This window comes from Typopeltis vanoorti, chromosome 17 (genome assembly GCF_054136105.1).
Source record: "Typopeltis vanoorti isolate ZY-2024b chromosome 17, IOZ_Tvanoo_1.0, whole genome shotgun sequence".
In the NCBI taxonomy this organism is placed as follows: Eukaryota; Metazoa; Arthropoda; class Arachnida; order Uropygi; family Thelyphonidae; genus Typopeltis; species Typopeltis vanoorti.
Window position 1 is genome coordinate 113,378,271 of NC_143565.1, and position 18,653 is coordinate 113,396,923.

The 18,653-nt window shown below is 34.1% G+C and overlaps 1 non-coding gene across 1 annotated transcript; it reads right to left on the reverse strand.

Annotated features, from left to right (window-relative positions):
- Positions 1 to 16,523: 16,523 nt before the first annotated feature.
- On the reverse strand, positions 16,524 to 16,595 carry TRNAE-UUC (transfer RNA glutamic acid (anticodon UUC)). The gene has a single exon. It is a non-coding gene; the product is annotated as a tRNA-Glu (tRNA).
- Between the last annotated feature and the right edge of the window lie 2,058 nt (positions 16,596 to 18,653).

The following is an 18,653-nucleotide window of genomic DNA, read 5'->3' on the forward strand; positions in this document are numbered from 1 at the left end:
AAACCATTAGGAAAAGAAAACCAGGACGTCCTCTAAAGAGATTCAGTGGTGACTTCTAAGGCCTGATGATGATGATACCCTATGGTACTCTCTTTTGCTTTCTTTTTTTTATTTTTTTTATACCTTCATATATCTTCCCTGAAACAATTAATATTATTGATTCTTTTCTGGACTGCCTCTAATTTTGTGTAAAGTTTTAATTTCTCTGTTGTTGCAGACAACTTTGGCTGTGCTTTTCTTCAGATTTTGTCATTGAGATCTATAAAATGTAGTTCTTCTTTTCAAATTGTCATATCTTTGAAAATCTTTGTATATTTGGGCCTATAATTCATATCTATAAAACTGCTAGACTTTTGGTTCTTTTTAAAATTCACAAAATGTTTCATTTTGTTTCATTATGATAGTAATTTTTGTCTCAAGACTTGATCATTTCTTATTTCTAAAGTCCTTTGCACTCTACATCTTAGATCAATCTAATATAAACGCTATGAACAGCAATATATGCAATAAGACTTATTTTTTCTTGCCATGTGAATTATGCACTTTTTTTTTATTATGTTGCAGAATGGTGTTAATAATGATTTCCGTCTCCTAAACAGAAATCCAGCAGGTATATATGTTTGAGCAACTTAAAGAATCTTAAAAAAGGACGGCTGAAAAATAATAACATCAGAAACAAACTGATTAACACACATAATTTGTCCAACAAAACAATTGCTGAAGTTACTGAACAGCTAAAACAAAGAATTAAAGCGACTGCACAGAAAATTAAAAGATATGAAGCAAAGAATAAACCAATATGAAACAAAATATGCAATTTCGACAGAACCAACGTCTGTTCTTTCAGTCAATCCAGGGAAATACAAATGAAAACAATCATTCACCAGAAAAAGGAAGAAACACTCAAATTTCGTAAGAAATTTTGAGATAACCCTATTGAACACAATAAAGATGCCTCGTGAATTAAGGAAAGAGAATCATAAATCAAACAAAAACAAATGCAAAATGACATTATCACTAAAGAAATGGTCAACACACAAGCCAGAAAATTAAAAAACTAGAGTGCACCTGGTAAATACCAACTACATGGATTTTGGTTAAAGCATCAAACCAGTCTACATGATCGAATGGCGGAACAATTTAATTATTTGTTGCAGTCAGGCTCAGTGGAAGACTGGATGATATCTGGGCGCACTTTTCTCTTCATGAAAGATAAGGATAAGGGTGCAGACCCAAGTAACTATCGTTCAATAACATGCTTGCCAACTATGCTTAAGCTGTTCACTGCAATCATAGCAGATTCCATATACCACTACTTATCACATAATCAGATTTATCCAACTGAACAAAAAGGCAATTTTCAAAATCCAGAGGAACAAAAGACCAGATCCTTATTAATAAAATGATTCTCAGAAATTCAAAAAGACGTAAACCTAACTTAAACATGGCATGGATAGACTATAAGAAAGCATTCGATTCCCTCCCACACTCCTAGATCCTAAAATCACTATAAATATTTGGAATTAACAAAAACATATGTTCCTTTCTGGCTGTTGCTATGAAATCATGGAAAACAACTTTAGTAGTCAATAACGAACGATTCGAAGATATTAGCATTAAATGTGGAATTTTCCAAGGTGATTCCTTGTCACCATTGCTCTTCAACATTTCTTTGAAGAGCAATGGTGACATACATTTGTCTATGATTCTGAAGAAAACAATGTAACATTTTAATGTAATATTAAAATTTCCCATCTGTTGTATATGGATGACTTGAAGTTATATGGAAAATCGACACAGCCAAATAGACTCTTTACTGAAGACAGTTCGTGTTTTCAATCAGAACAACAAAATGAAATTTGGTTCAGATAAATGTGCAATTTTATCTATTAAACGAGGAAAAATTAATGACGCCAGCAATTTTAATTTTGATCAAGAGAAATAAAAGAAATTTCAGCTAAAGAACACTATAAATACCTAGGAATATTAGAAGCCAGTGACATTCTCCACTCGAAAGTTAAACAACAGGCTGCATCAGAATACATCAAAAGAGTTAGAAATATTATGAAAACAAAACTAATGGATTAAACACATTTAGAGCAATAAATTCTTGGGCTATACCAATGATCCAATACACAGCTAGCTTAATAGATTAGACAAAAGAAGACCTGGACAAATTGGAGCGCAAAACTAGAAACTTAATGACTATGCATCATGCATTACATCCACGAAGTGATGTTGACCGGTTGTACCTACCGAGGAGAATAGGTGGACGGGGCCTGCTGCAAGTGAGACAGACTGTGGAAGAAGAAGAAGAAATTAGCTTAAAAAGTTACATCGACAATAACTCTTCAAGCAATTACACAAGAGGGCCTTCTAAAATCAACAGGAAACAAATCCGATTACAAAAAGGAACAAAAAATAACAGATATGTGCACTGAAAAAATAAACCCTTGCATGGCCAATTTCTTCGAGATACTGAGGACAAAATTGACGTGAACAAGATATGGCAATGGCTACAACACCGGATATATTAAAAAAGAAACAGAAGGATTTATTCTAGCAGCTCAAGAACAGGCATTACAAACTAATACAATCAAAGCAAATGCAGATTATGCGATCAGAAAGGTGAGACTGTACAACATCTAATCAGTGCCTGCAGCAAAATAGTTCAAACTGACTATAAATAACGCCATGATCAAGTGGCCAAAATAGTTCATTGGCATGTATGCAAAAAATAAGGCTTTCCTACTTCTGATAACTGGTGGCAACATAAAATAGAAACAGTATTGGAAAACGAAACAGCAAAAATTCTCTGGGACTTTAGAATACAAACTGATCGGCATTTGAACACAATAGACCTGACATCACTATTATCGGACATCGACAGGTTTGGATTATCGATATTGAAGTACCAGTGATAAGAACAAAGAACTGGAAAAAATTACTAAATATCGATAATAAATATTTATTAATTACTAATTAATAAATATCTTGGCTTAATCACACTAAAGTTATCCCAATAGTTATCCGTGCACTTCATGCAATTTCAACTCCAAATATTTACATCAACGAAGTGACCCCATATGACCTACAAAAAACAGCATTATTCGGAACAGTCCATATTTTACGACGCTACCTGACGGACTATTCTTAGATTCTTGGGTGGAATCTGAATTGTTCTGTATCACCAGTCAAATTGTTGTTTAAGTAATATTTGTTGTTTAAATCTTGTTTTGACTGTGTATCAATAATGTGAATAAATAATAATAATAATGAATAAATGTGGACTGTGATTACAGCCCGAAACATTTCGAATGAATAAATCAACAATGATTATACAGTATATATATAGAAACTATATATATATATAGAAATTTTATATATAGAAAGTATTATTGCGAGAAGTGATGACCTCAATCCTCATTACTGTAATTTTCACAATTAAGTCGATTATAAAAAGTACTTGTAAGTACCAATGTTGTTTCGCAGAAAGTGACATAGTCACAGAATTGTCGTATTAACTCATCTAAAAGTCATAATAGAAAATACTAAATATCGATTAGTAAAAAGTAATGATTTTTAATTAAATTGTTTTATTATTTAGTGAAATATAAAAATTACTTCTCTCTTTCTGTGAATCGAACCCGGCCTCTTGGGTGAGAGCCCGGTATCCTAACTACTAGACCACGATATTTTATTAATCCAAAGCACCTATATTCGGAATAAATATATATACAATATGTGCATAGCATGCTTTTCAAAGGAAACGTTTTACATTGATATTTAATTTTCATGTACAACAGTATAACATGCTCAGAGGATATCTCCGCCTAAAGTCCTTTACAATACTTTGAGCAGTCGTTTCTCTTTATAGAGCATAAGTTACACATTGATTTGATCCAATGCTATTACTTATCCTTAGAAATAAGTTGCTATTTACATATATATATGCGATGTTTGTTTCCATTTGCAATTGTTGTTTTAGCCACTAGACCACATGGGATTTGGCAAGTACTTTATAGGATATTTATTTCACTAATTATGATTTTTAAATATATATATGGTTTTGGCGAAACGGAACAAAAATATAACTTTAAAAAATTAATACTAAATCTTATAATTCCTTGTATTCCACAAAGGGAATAATTCAAGTCATTCAGTCATAAAAAGGTCAATTTTAAATAGGCGAATTCATTGATAATATATTTATTTTATTTTATAACAAATATTAAATTAATTTGTATTAATTTCCTTAAGTTCTCACGAGAATATGAATGAACGATGGTATCAACGGTCTTCGTGAATTCTTAACCTTCAAGAGGCACCACATCGATCTGTCGCAAGCACTTTATGATTTAAAGTAATTGAAATAGTTATATGGTATTCGAACGCATGATTTAGAATAAAATAAAACTAATTACTATTTGCAATCTCAGCATATAATCTAAAATATCATTATAAATCCATTCGATTTTACTTTTATTAGTTTCGAGCTAAATTATTTGACAAAGTTGTCTCAATCATCTTCTCATCTCTTTGAATCTACGAGGAATTGCTTGTCAGTACTTTACTTTCACTTTAAAATACCATTAAAACAGCTGTTTTACTCTTTAATTTTCACTGAAATATTTTAGAAGACAGTTAAAAAGTGTTTGTGTGTGTGTGGGGGGGGGAATTCGCTATAATAATTACCAACAGACAACTAGATAAATAGTTTCTTTCGTTACTTAAACATAAAGAGCTAAGATTCGGTTTCGAAACAATGTGGATTTTATATCCCCTTAATTTAAAATAAGTTTCTTTCGTTCTTGTTTCTTTAAACTGCAACTAGCCAAGAAACGGATACGAAAGACACGTCAGTGTGTAGATTAGGGATGCACAGACCGCGGGCCGCATGCGGCCCTCCGTTGATTTGCTGGCGCGTGTATTATTTTAACTTTAACAAGTTACACGATAGGTAATTTTTAAAAATGGTACATGCGCAAAGCAAAGTAGCTGTGACGTCACGATTGTCTGTCTACTTACGATAATCGGTTAGTAATAATGTTAACAAATTTTATAATTCGTCTATTTGTCATATGAGTATTTCGTTTTCGTAGGTGCGGTTGCTACAATTAATTATCACCCCTAGGAAACGGTAAAAAATAAATTGTACAATGGATAAAGCAGGGCCAAGTAGGAAACACAAACTACAGGATGAAAAACGGCAGTTTCAGGATAGCTGGACCGATAAATATGGTTTTTGCAGTCGTTTAATAATATCGTGTACTTGATTTGCAAAAATGTTGTAGCCATACCAAAAGAATACAATATAAGGAAACACTATGAAAGTCTGCATTCTACATTTTCAAATCTACTCGAAGAACTACGTAAACAAAAGATTTCATTTATGAAACGAGAATTGACAGGTCAGCAAGTGATGTTTACAAAACCTATTCAAGATTCAGAAATCGCAACAGAAATTAGTTTTGAAATATCTCGCCTTATAGCAAAACGGTGCCGACCATTTAACGGAGATTTCGTTAAAGATTGCCTTGAAATAGCTGCTAAAAACATTTGTCCTGAATCAGCCAAAAATGTTGAGAAAATTCAGTTAAACAGGATGACTGTGCAAAGAAGAATTACTGCAATGTCGGAAAATGAGAAGGACCAATTAACATCTTATTCAAAGAAATTTGCCTATTTTTCATTAGCTATTGATGAATCAACTGACATTACTTCCACAGCCCAGTTGTTAATATTTGCACGTGGACTAACGCAAGAGTTTGAGGTAAGTGAGGAGCTGATTGGAATGAGTTCATTGTCAGATCAAACGAAAGGTAATGACACGTTCACTGGGCTTTTGGAACAGTATTCCAAAATTGATTTAGATCTGACAAAATTATCAGGTATCACGACTGACGGAGCTTCTTCCACAATAGGAGCTAATTCTGGATTTGTAACATTATTGAAACAGCATTTGGGACGGCACGACGATGAGTTGATACAATTTCACTGTATAATCCACCAGGAGCTTGTGCACTAAGAAACTTGGATTTGAACATGTCATGAAAGTTGTGGTTTCAACGATTAATTTTATAAAATCCCGTGGCCTTAATCACCGACAATTTAAAAAGTTTCTTGAAGACATTGAAAGTGAATATGGTGACTTAATTTTTTACACAGAAGTGAGGTGGCTAAGTCGTGGATTGGAGCGGTTCCTAAATTTAATTGATGAAATTGAAATCTTCATGACTGAAAAAAACAAAAACGTCCCTGACATAAAAAATCCGGATTGGCAAATAGTTTCGTTCGTTCTTGTTTCTTTAAAGTGCAACTGCACACACACACAACTAGCCAAGTTGCACTTGGCTAGTTGTGTGACTTAGCCTTTCTGGTTGACATTACTAAATACGTTAAATACGCGACTTCAGGGCAAAGATCAATTGGTTACTCCACTTTACGGCCACATTTTGTCTTTTCAGTACAAGCTAAATCAATTTCAAATCCAACTGAAGTCAGGGAATTACACCCATTTTCCTAATTATAAGAAAGTTTCTGAAAAGTTCAATGTCAACTTCAAAACTGTGTATGTTGAAAAGATTGATAACTTGATATCAGCCTTCAAGGATCGCTTTTCTGATTTTAAAAAAGTGAAACCGTTGCTAGATTTATTTAGCAATCCTTTTGCCATTTTGCCCGAAAAGGCACCGGAATCAGCACAGCTTGAACTCATCGACATTCAAAACGATGAGAGCCTGCGAAATAAATTTAACGAAGGCAATTTATTAAACTTCTATCGTTGTGTCGATAAAAACAATTATAAATGGTTGCTAGATAATTCATTAAAATGTGCAAGCCTCTTTGGCTCAACATATATTTGTGAACAAACTTTTTCACTCATGAATATTAACAAATCGAAAAATAGGAACCGCTTGATTGGTGAAAATTAGAATCAATTTTGCGGTTGGCTACTACAAAACTCGAACCAAATATCAAAACAATTGTCAAATCAATACTTTTAATTACCTTTTTTGTAACAATTATGATAGGTATAAATAAAATAAACAATATATGGTAGATAACTTTCAAGTTTTTTTTGGCGGTCCTCCCATAAGCAACAGTGGAACTATGCGGCCGTCGGCCTTAACAAGTTTGTGCATCCCTGGTGTAGATTAATTGAAAATCTTAGTAATGTAGATGATAAGAAATAAACAATGCATTCGCTATGTGGCGCCATCTGATGGAAATAGTTGATATCTTTGCCTAAAATACAGTACGGTGTAATTAGAGCCAGTGAATGCTTCTTTAAGGTACTAAATAAATAAATAAAAATAGTGGAATGATATATGATTTAACCATCGAACAAAAGAAAAATTCTATTATCGTAAAGTATAAAACCAATATTTTCCCCTTTTATTTTTAAATTGACCACTTCTAGGGATTAATTTGCCAATGAGGGAGATGAATTTCATCATCCTTGGTGTTTCTAGACTATGTAAAAAATTAAATTAAGAAATGCAAAATAAATAAATAAATAAATTAATAAAATAAAATAAAATGTTCGAAAAAATTCTTAACACGCGCACAATACTTACGTGTTATCGATTTACAATCTTTCTTGAATGGAAGACACATAAGCAATAAGAATATAAATAAAACTGAATAAATTGCACGCTACAGATATTCTGAAGGTAAATAATGAATAATTTATTTATTTATTTATTTTATTCAGTTTAAAGATAGTTCATAGTGAAAGAGTAACAAGATACGCGAAATAGAATAATAAAATCTTTGATTGGCAAATGGATCGCTAATTTCTTCTCTGGTCACTCACTTCATATCGTGGTGGATGGCTTCCATTGTTCAGATTTCCCTGTGTTCTAGGGCTTCGAAAAAGCCCTAGAACACAGGGAAATTCAAAATTCTTTTGAATTGGAAAAGGACTCCGTACTTTTTTCCTAAAGAAAAAAAGTACGGAGTCCTTTTCCAATCAAAGACTGTTCAACGACGTCCATAACTAATGCTTTAGACAGGGATGTCTTCGCTATTTTCCTGTATCTCTGATGATATGTAGATCTAAAAAAAAAAAGATCAAAAACTCAGATTTCTCTTTTCGGGTTGACTCCAGCCTTTTCTTGTAAAAAATTACATCTAGAGCCTCCAGAATATTCAAAAATCTTGCATCTTTTTCTACCCAAGACAACACTACTTCTCCGTTGTACAATTCTAAATTCATCCCAAATCTATGATTAAATCGGATATTATTTCTAATATTCGACAGGTGTCCTCAGACCTCCTTGAAATGGTTTACAATCCACAAGAGGATCTCGGTTTAACATAATACTAATTATATTAATTAACAATTATGATTTGCATAATATAGAAATGCAATACTGTTCTTATATGACGCAGATTATTATTTTGTTAATTATAATTTGTATTTTAAAAAATGAAAAAAAAAAGGGATGAGAGGGAATGCAAGGTAGATATTATGAATGAAAGGATACGCAAAAGTAATAATTAAAAAAACAATAACTTGTTCGTTGCGACAACAGTGTTAGCCAGTATGTTACCCAACTATTAGTACAGTGGTTGATTTTCTTCTGGATGCTCTGATTTTCACTTCAAAAGTTTTTTTTTTAAAAAAAAAATATAATCGAGAGTAAATGCCGTATCCACCTTTGATGGATAAGGCTGAAATACTGTAATAAAAATAATAATAGTTTAGAGCACCATGTTTTAATTTGATTCCGGACGCCAAAGATTCCATGCTGTTGTATACCCCTGACAATGCAAGTTACTTCGTTCATCCATACAAATTTTGCACATATCTGAAGAATTTTATTATTATTATTATTATTATATTATTTCCTTTTATTTTTCTTTTTTTTTTACTCAGGTAAAAAAAAAAAATATATATATATATATATATATATATATATATATATATATATATATATATATATATATATATATATATATATATGGAATAAATTTTTTAACTTGGGGATATCGTATATTAGGATAACCAAGTTATAAAATAACTAAGTTTATAAAATAACTTGGCTATCCTAATATACAATATCTCTAGGTTAAAAAATTTATTACATCTGTATCTTCTCCAGAGATTTTTATTAAAAATAAAAACACCTTGTTGCAACTTCTATAGATAAAGTTGATAAGGATCCGTATTACTATAATCTTGGTATGGGATTGATTCATTCAATCCAATACCCTTGGAGGATAATGGATGGCAATGCTGCAGCCAATGAAGTCCTAACTGAGGCTCGGCTATTGCTGTTACCCTCCTGCCATGATCAGAGCTTTAATAGCTCAATAACACCTTATCCTTACACTGTCCTCTACAGATAACGGAGAAGATGAAAAGCATTCTTGCTTCGCCCTTTAAGCCAGTCCTTAAAAGGATATAAGGAATCTTGGTATGAATGAGTAGAGGAGAGGAATCAATCGACCGTGAGATGCGGTGATTGATGATTGATTCCAATAATACCCTTGGAGGGTAATGGATGGCAATGCTGTAGCCAATGAAGTTCTAACTGAGGGTCGGCTATTGCTGTTACCCTCCTACCATGATCAGAGCTTCAATTGCTCAACCTTGGTATTTAGGGTCTAGCTACTCACTGAGGAGACCTCAAAAAAGGTTGAAACCAGTTTGGGTAGTGACCCCACCCATAACGCATTGCAGTATACATCTTCTAGTGAGATGTGCTTTACATTATGGGAAAATACTAAGAATAGTGATCAGAGCTTTACTCACCTTTACAATGAGTTGCTCTGGTGCTGTATCATATTTATTTAGACTTGAACTTTGTTTCAGGCGCAAACTTATTTGTTTGCATACTTGGGATTACGAGTTAAAATAACCAAGTTTATAAAAGAACTTGGTTATCCTAATATATATATATATAACAACACTGTTTTTCTCATAACTAAGGTTACTTAAAATATTATAGTCTTATTTTATAAAAAATTAAATAAAAATATTATAAATTAAAAAAATAAAATAAATATTAAATAAAATAAACTATTTTATTTAATATGTAAGTAAGTAGGATAAAAATCCTTTTATCTTACTTACTTACATAAGTAAGTAAGTAAGATAAGATAAGATAAGTAAGTTGCTGTTTGACGATCAAACAGCAACAAACAAGCCTTAGTTAGAACTTCATTGGCTACAGCATTGTCATCCATTGCCCTCCAAGGGTACCCATTTTAGTCGTCTCGTACGACATGCATCGGACTACAGTGAGCCTATTCTTATCCCGGCCACCACACGGCCTTATTACGATAACTTCCTATTTATTCTTTGTTTATTTATTTTTCCATATATCAAAATATAAATGGTGTATTTCGATATTCTAATTAATTTTTAGATTTTAGGGTTTATAAAATTATTTTCGTAAATAATTAATAAATGATTAATTATTTATTAATTCCTGTAAATTATAGTTTACAGGAAATTAAATTCTTTGATGGAAAGAAAAGTGAGAAAATTTGGAGTGTTCAAAATGCAGTTTTATTTAAATAAAAAGTCAAATTTGGCCTTCTGAAACGAAACGAAAGAAAACAAAAGGATTTTTACTTTGATTCAAGTAAGTTGTAATATGTTAGGAAGCGTTCTGTATAGGGTGTGTGTGTGTGTGTGTGAGAGAGAGAGAGAGAGAGAGAGAATACGTTTTGATATTCGACGTATAACCTAACAATAAACATTCTTCCACTCACTTCTCTTCACCTGATTTGAAAGGAAAAATCTGCCGTTGGAATCTCTCGAGGGGTGTTCATGTACATGTCGATATCGGGGTTAACGTGACGATCAAACAGCGCCTATTCGCAAAAATCACGGTGACCTTTTTTGCCATTTGATATCGCCTAGTTAAAGGTTGTAGTCCCGTAGAGCTCGACCTTCTTACATCACATACTCACTTGTGTGTTTACCAGAAAAATCCCCTAAAAGCAGGAAGTTAAGTAAGCCGAGAGAGAGAGAGAGAGAGAGAGAGAGAGAGAGAGAGAGAGAGAGAGAGAGAGAAAGAGAGAGAGAGAGAGATGATGCGAAACTAGTAAGTTATTTCGATAAGCTCGTGATCTCGACACCCCTGTTTTCTCCTTTGGGCGATATTCTGTTCCCTCATAGATAGTTTCAAAAAACAGTAAGTGAAAAAGGGAACGTGGCAGGTATGCGAGCTTCTTTTGTCCCGCCTGCTCAAAGGAGATCTTCTTTTATCCACGGGTAAAACCCAGTCCAACTATTTCTAGTAATCCCCACCTCTCTTCTCAAAGCATACTCTGAGACGAAGTGAGAAGAATTAAAACATATATTTTTTGACCAATGTCTTATATTTTTCTTCTGAGCGAACTTCAGAAGAATTCAGTTTTAAATCCTGACATTTATTCGAACTCATTATTTAAGAAATTATTTAACATAAAAAACACAACACGTTGCATCTTGTACCACATGGGGTTTTAGGAGCAAAGCCTTCTGCTAGAAGAAGTGGTGGAGTGCAAATGCCCTTTCGACAAAGGGTTAGGACAATCACAAACCTCCCTACCCATAGCGAGATTCCAACCAGTAACCTCTTGGGTGGAGGGCGGACACGCTAACCACTCAGCCAGCTCCGGATAATAAATTTAGCTAAATCTAATCGATGACGTCTCTCTCGTTAGTTAGCATAATCAGAAGGATTCTAATCCATTTTTTTTAGAACAAATACTGCAGTCTTTATGAGAGTTTTTTAGGTGAATGAGTAAGCAAGCTTGGAGGTAGTAGACTATTTTTTTTCCCTAAAGCTTGGGTTTCTCTCACAAAACTTACCAACTAGCAGAAGAAACAATAGAATAAACATGTATGCACTGCTTCGGCCATAGTTGCTTACTTTATAATCTCAACCAATTTCCATCGATCAGTGGGGTGAGAAGAATAATCTTTCGATGGAAAGATTCACGATTTTAAATTCGTCTCGAATGCTATTAAAATTTCAGTTCGTTTCGTATGGAAGTGTCTTTACCCCTCCCTCTTTGTAGAACAGAAAATCAGGCTAAGAACATGTGTGCTGAGTAGCAGACTATGGATATATTATTAACCACTCTATCATAGCATAAAGTAAGATTATTAGAAGTCACATGATTGACAAAGCAGTTCATTGAAGATAGAAAGCAGAGGGAATAAAATTTGATCCCTGGTCTTCAGTTTGACTTTCTAAGATAAGACCGATTTTAGAATTTTCCCACTGAGAGCAATTATGCACGAAATCACAAACACACTCGTATATAGTGACGGCTCATGGCTTGAAATCGTGGGGATGCTGCAACTTTCGAGATATACATACACACTGTAAGTACAGCGTATACGTGTTTGGATAAAATATCAATATTATGGGAAAAAAATTAAATATGAAAAAATATGGTTTATTATCGATAAAATTTATACAGTTTGGTATAATTCAAAATTACTTAAGAATGAAATCCATTATCATAACCCCAATAATGTTCTAAAATGGAAACTATAACAAACGTTGTGTCTTTAATTGTAATGTCCAAATATTTAAAGAGACGGAGTAAACACGATAAACACTACGAACACTCTACTACTGACGCTAACTGCATATAAACAACAGTGGAACTGCGCGACGGACAGTGCCGCATTACGCTAATAGCTCGCATCTCATTATGACGTATATGTTTTCGCGCGTAGCAAATACTATACTAGCAATAGGACACTGAAGTAAACACAGTGCCGCTAGCGGCCTTCGCCCTCCGAAGTGCTACAAGATGGCTTTTTATTATTTTTTTTATACAAAATAAGAGAATTGTATGGGATTGTTGATGATAAAAGTAAATATTACAAGCAAATATAAATAAGTTAATAAATATAATTATATAATTGGGAGTGCATTAGTTTCGCTGTGCCTATGCACGAGCCGCCCCTGCTCGTATAGCATTCTTAGCTTTAAAAAAAAAATAGATAAAAGATTAAAAGCAAGAAGAGGAAGATGAGGAATTCTTCTGCAAGAAAAGAAGTTTCATAAAAGTTAGAATGAAATATTCTTTTATGCCAATTTAGATCTTAAAAGAATTTGTTGTTCCACTACCTGAAAGATTTGTCAAAGGGAAAACGCTGTCTTTAAGCAACACTATGAATATTTTCGAATAGTAATTCACATGATGGAAAAGAAACAATCATGCAAGCGTAAGAATAGCTCTGAAGCGCTCCTACATTAGTAAGGAACTCAGAAGAAAGAAAGGTATAACGTGCAATGCAAGTAATCAGCAAGCGAAGAAGTGGCCATCCATTTACGAAGGACAAAAGAAGGTGGTCGAAGAGGAACATGCTTACCGACACCTTTATATCAAAGCTGGTTAGATGCGATGGAAATGTTGAGATCCATTTTTTGTCCTGCTCCAAAACCCATCCGTTGCCCCTCCCAGAAATGTACGATAGAAAATGAAACGAGAGAGGGTTGTTCAGTAGCTGGTGAGATTTCAAATAGTGAGAGGGAGTGGGGATTCCTTCTACGTCATTTGTAAAGAATTAATCGAAATATATGGGGTAGCAGTTTTTTATTTTATTTTATTTTTTGTTTATTAGACTGGGAAACGATACACGATAGGTTTCACTTCCGGGAAAAATTTTAAGCATAGTTTCCTGAAAGGTGCCATCAGGGACAGATCTGTTGGTATTTTGAGATCTCTCATGACAAATAAATGGCTGCACAGACTGCGCCGCATTTCGAAGAATAAGCGGTGATTTGTCTAGATCATTAACGAAATAAGTTGCAGAGATGCATGCCAAGAAATCAGTTTTTTCCTCGTAATATTATAATGGACACATGGGCATATAAAACTAGGATCAATCGTCTTACAAAACCATCTTAGAACGCACAGTATGCTTAATTCTTATCCTTACATATTCTTCACACATATTCTTAAATTTCAAAAAAGATATCTGCAGCGTACATTAGAATTCAACTGAAACCGTTTGCAATTGGCAGAGTGCTTCTTACCACTCAGCTTGGAAAAGCAAGACATCCCCAAAACTGGAAAAAATTATAAGCAACAAATCAGCTGATTCCTGAATAAAATAAAGAAAAATGCGCAATATTCTACCGATGAAAGGATCATCCCTTACTTCTAACTTGGATTTCATAATTTTGTGTTATGGACTATTGTTGAGCTGAGTACTTCATGGATCTAATTTTGGAATAAAGAATTGTGTTGTGAAGACATTTCGTTGTTAATTTAGACAAAAAGCCACTGGATTTGTTGCGATTTTGAAATATTACTGGTATATAACTATTATTATCCAGATTTTAACATCGATGATAAATATAATATAAAATATGATTTAATATCGAAGAAATTAGATAACAACAGACATCGATATTAACTTCAAATTAAATATTAAACCAATATGATTATGATTGCTGATTTCATAGTACTAAATACTGTAAGTACTGTGAGGATTTAGTGCTATTACATTAAAGTCTTACATCTTCCTGTAACACATAATCCTGTGTTACTTCTTAAGTAACACAGGATTATGACCGTGTGTAAGATAACCATAAAAACTCTATCACAGAACTATCAACTATGAATTGTAAAGCTTGAACTAAGCATAGCAACAAACGATTTCTACATGTTAAACAGTCATAGACCGGTTCGGTATCCAGTGAATAGTGTGCTTTTGTTCTCAAACAACTAGCTATGAGTTCGAATCCAACAGTGGCATAGATGTTTGTGGACGTCTTAGTGAGAGATGAATTTGGTCGCCTCGCATGTGACGACCGCCCAATTTAATGGATATCAGAAGTGACTTTAAGAAGTTCAATGTTGGGTTGCCATCGGGGGCGAATGCTGGTCTTGAAATTCACGCTTGCTCTTGTTATCATTCAGGGAGTGAGAGGTGTGATTGAAGTCTGATTAGCGGAATAATGAATTACTGACCATTTAAAACTATATATTTAGAAATTTATGTACATTTAATCATACAAATACAACATTTATCTTACAAATGATATTCTATCTTTTTCAATTTAGCTACTCTGTTACAAATTCTATCCTACGGTTCTTCTTTATGAACTGGTCAATAACATCGTCATAAAAAGTTGGTTGTAACTTAATTTTCCCAAGCAACACGCACACTTGTAAAGGCTGGCTGAAGCTCACTGGCTAGAGCGATTTTGACTGCGTATGGCCTGTGTTTAAGACGACGTGAAGGAAGCGGAAATGGCTATACGCGGGAATGAAATCACAGTGCTGCAGAAAGGACCTGGAAGCTCCCACAACCGAGCAAGCTTTGACGAGCAAGCATTGGCCTTCGATACACAACGCAAAGCTCAATTATTGCCGCGCAAGCTTAAGACGTCTTCTGTCTACAAAGATAAAAGCCTAAATGGAATGCTTATAAATGCATGCAATTAATTAAAAATAAATATTACTTCTTTCTCAATTAATGAGCTTGCTGCGCAAGCATGGAGAATTCGCCCCTGGTTGCCATAACAAAGTTTCCAGATTATTTAATTCTTAGTCTATCCACAGTAATAGCCTTTCATTGGCGAGATTCACGTAAAATAAATAAATAAATAAAAATTTTCTTTTTATGCGTCAATTTTTTTTAATTCACAATAAAATGTAATTTTGTTGTTTGGATTTCTTAGACTACTTCCATGTGAATGACGATAGGGGTCGCTTTTGGGCGAAGTCACAATCGCCAAGTTCTCAGCTAAGCCTTCTTCATTAACAAGTAACTTCTTTATTGGCAGTTTGAACTAACTGGAAATGCAGTTTTTTTTTTTTTTTTTGCTTTTTTTTTTGTTTTCGTTGAAGGTCCAATAAACATTTGTCATCTGCCAGTGGCTTTAACTCAAGGACTTCGACACAAACAAGTAGCCATGCGCTCTTAGAAGAGGAACTCAGGCAAATAAAACGGTTAGATATAGACGAGTGTGACGCAACAATTACCTTGGCTTGTCAAGGCAAACAGCGTCGAAGCTAGGCTGAAGATGTTCGTTTATAGATGGAATACTGCGATGATGACCAAAATATAACTTACGCTTCGATGCCAAAGCTTAAGAACAGTTCAGTAAAATTCAGTGATGTGTGTTTCAAAATGACAGGTCACTGAAAACAGCGACTTAAATAGAGATTGATGTGGGAAATAAAGGGGACTGTCTGGGGAATAGCGTGATCTGAGTTTGTCTCTTTCCTGGTTAAAATTCCTGTTACACATTCGCGCAAAGTGCTCAGTAAATATCCACAGGAAGAAAAGGAATCACGTGCGTTTGTGTCATCTTATTATTGATGAACCATAACTTCCCAGAAAGCTTTAAAAATGAACTATTGTGGATGGCAAACTGAAAGTTGAAGATAGCGGTGCGATAAAGCAGCTGTTAAGCTACACTCTTTCCGATTCCAGCAAAGTAAAGTAAAGCGAAAGGCATCTCCGAAAATAATGCACACGTGCAGTCGGATTTACTTTTTAAAAAATGTTCTTTTTTTTTAAAAAAAAAAATATATATATATATTTCCCATGCCGGGAATCGAACCCGGGCCTCCTGGGTGAAAGCCAGGTATCCTAACCACTAGACCACATGGGATGTTTTAATGTTTCATAAGATATTAATTTCACCATAGAATTTTATCGATTTTTTTGAGTATTAAATACGAAAGTAAAATTTCTTTTTCCTTTCCAGTTAATAGGCCTAGTGGCCTGTTACGGTCTCTTGCCATTTTTTCAAAGGCCGTCCTCTAATCCTTCTACCTTGAAGTCGATATCACTCTCTCTCTCTCTCTCTCTCTCTCTCTCTCTCTCTCTCTCTCTAAAGAGGCTTCCTTCGCTCATTCAAGTAAAATTTTAAATATTAATTATTATTATTATTAAAGCACGCGATACTTTCAAGGAGTCACTGCGGGAATAGACCATTCCCTCCACTCAGCCTCCCATTTCCACTTCCTCCATAAACACAGAGGGTCCACTACTACCCATCAACAGTATTTATTTATTTTTATAAACCGTATGAATTCTAATCAAATACTTATTTCCTTAAGTTTTCAGGAGAACGAACGAACGATGACATCGACAATCATCGTGAATATTAACTTTATCTCTCAAAGAGGTAAAAAGAATTCTGTTGCAAGTATTTATGATTCCAAGTAATTTCAATAGTTATATGGCATATTAATAGCTGAAGACTGCAAGTGTTTTGATATGAATAGCAGAACACTTCTGGACAGTTAGTGGTAAGGCATGGTACTATTTCTCGTAATCAGACATGAGTCTAATTATACCCAGGCGAAGTTATCGAGTTCCGGAAATTTTGGGATTGGCTACTTCACTAGGATGTCAAGGTATTACTATTGTCCGATTGTATTTCTTTTATATATTGGTAGTTTTAAAGTAGCTACATTCGCTGCAAAATTGATCTTCGAAGAGCTATAAAATATTACAGCACTTTCAGTTTCAAATATATTATCGCGAATGCGTTGTTTAATATAAATCCTCACTTGGACTATTGTGCGCAGGTCTGGTCTCCTGGTTTCCGTTGTGATTCTGATATATTGGAGAGAGTACAAAGGAGTGTGTTTAAATGATATTAGGATTGTGGAATACTGATTATGAAGACAGATTGAGAATTTGTAGACTGCAGACACTAGCAAACGGGAGAAAGAGGGGGTGATATGATTGAGACTTACAAACTTCTAAACGAGTCATACAGGATTTCAGTTGATGGAAGTTTTCAATTTATAGGGGGGGGACGAAGAAGCTTAGAAATTTAAGGCCGCTAAGAACGGGTGAGGGCTAGATTTTTCTCTCAGAGGGTGGTGCGTGATTGGAATGGATTGCCATTGGATGTTGTGAGTCCAAGCAGTGTGAATGAATTCAAGAATAAGTATGATAGGTGGTGTGTGTGTAGTATGTGGCCTCCCTCGATGAGTTTCTGACTCCTTGGAGGCCTCTCTTAATAATAATAATAATAATAATAATAATAATAATAATAATAATAATAATAAATCCGAAACACGAAATGTTGCAAAATCTACACTACTTATAGTTACACCAGGTGAGAACTAGAGGTTAACAACTGAGAAGAACCTATTGATTTTTTGACTTGAGCAGTTGCAGGTTAATCTACCTCGAAGACACAAGGAAGGCTGTTCCATACAACAGAGTTAGAAGAGAAAAAAGAAAAAGAAGAAAAGCAACATTGGTAAGAAGTTGGACTCTGTATAGATCTCGGCCAAATTTAGGGAACTTATTAATACATTTATAGAAAAGTAAATTGACGAAGGTCGTTAACTCATTTGGACATTGTCGATAGATTAGAAGTGCCTACAGAAAACATAAGATGGAAGAGAAATCTTTGTGGGTGTGTAGATTGTCAAAGTTAAGAGGAAGTAAAATGAGAAAGAAGGTAAAAATATGTTAGGGTTACAATGAAGATGATTAAGTTGTTAGTACCCCTATTGACAACCCAAAGCAAAAGTGTACTTTCTATTTAGGTCAGTGAGAGAAGGTTATTGATATAAATAGAGTTAGCAAACAAACAGAGCCTTTGGAAATCTGAGAAAAGGCGATCATCCATCAGGAGAAGCAATGAAAATTCTAAAAGGAAATTAGCCACAGTGCGAAGAATAGAAAAAAGATTAACCATAGT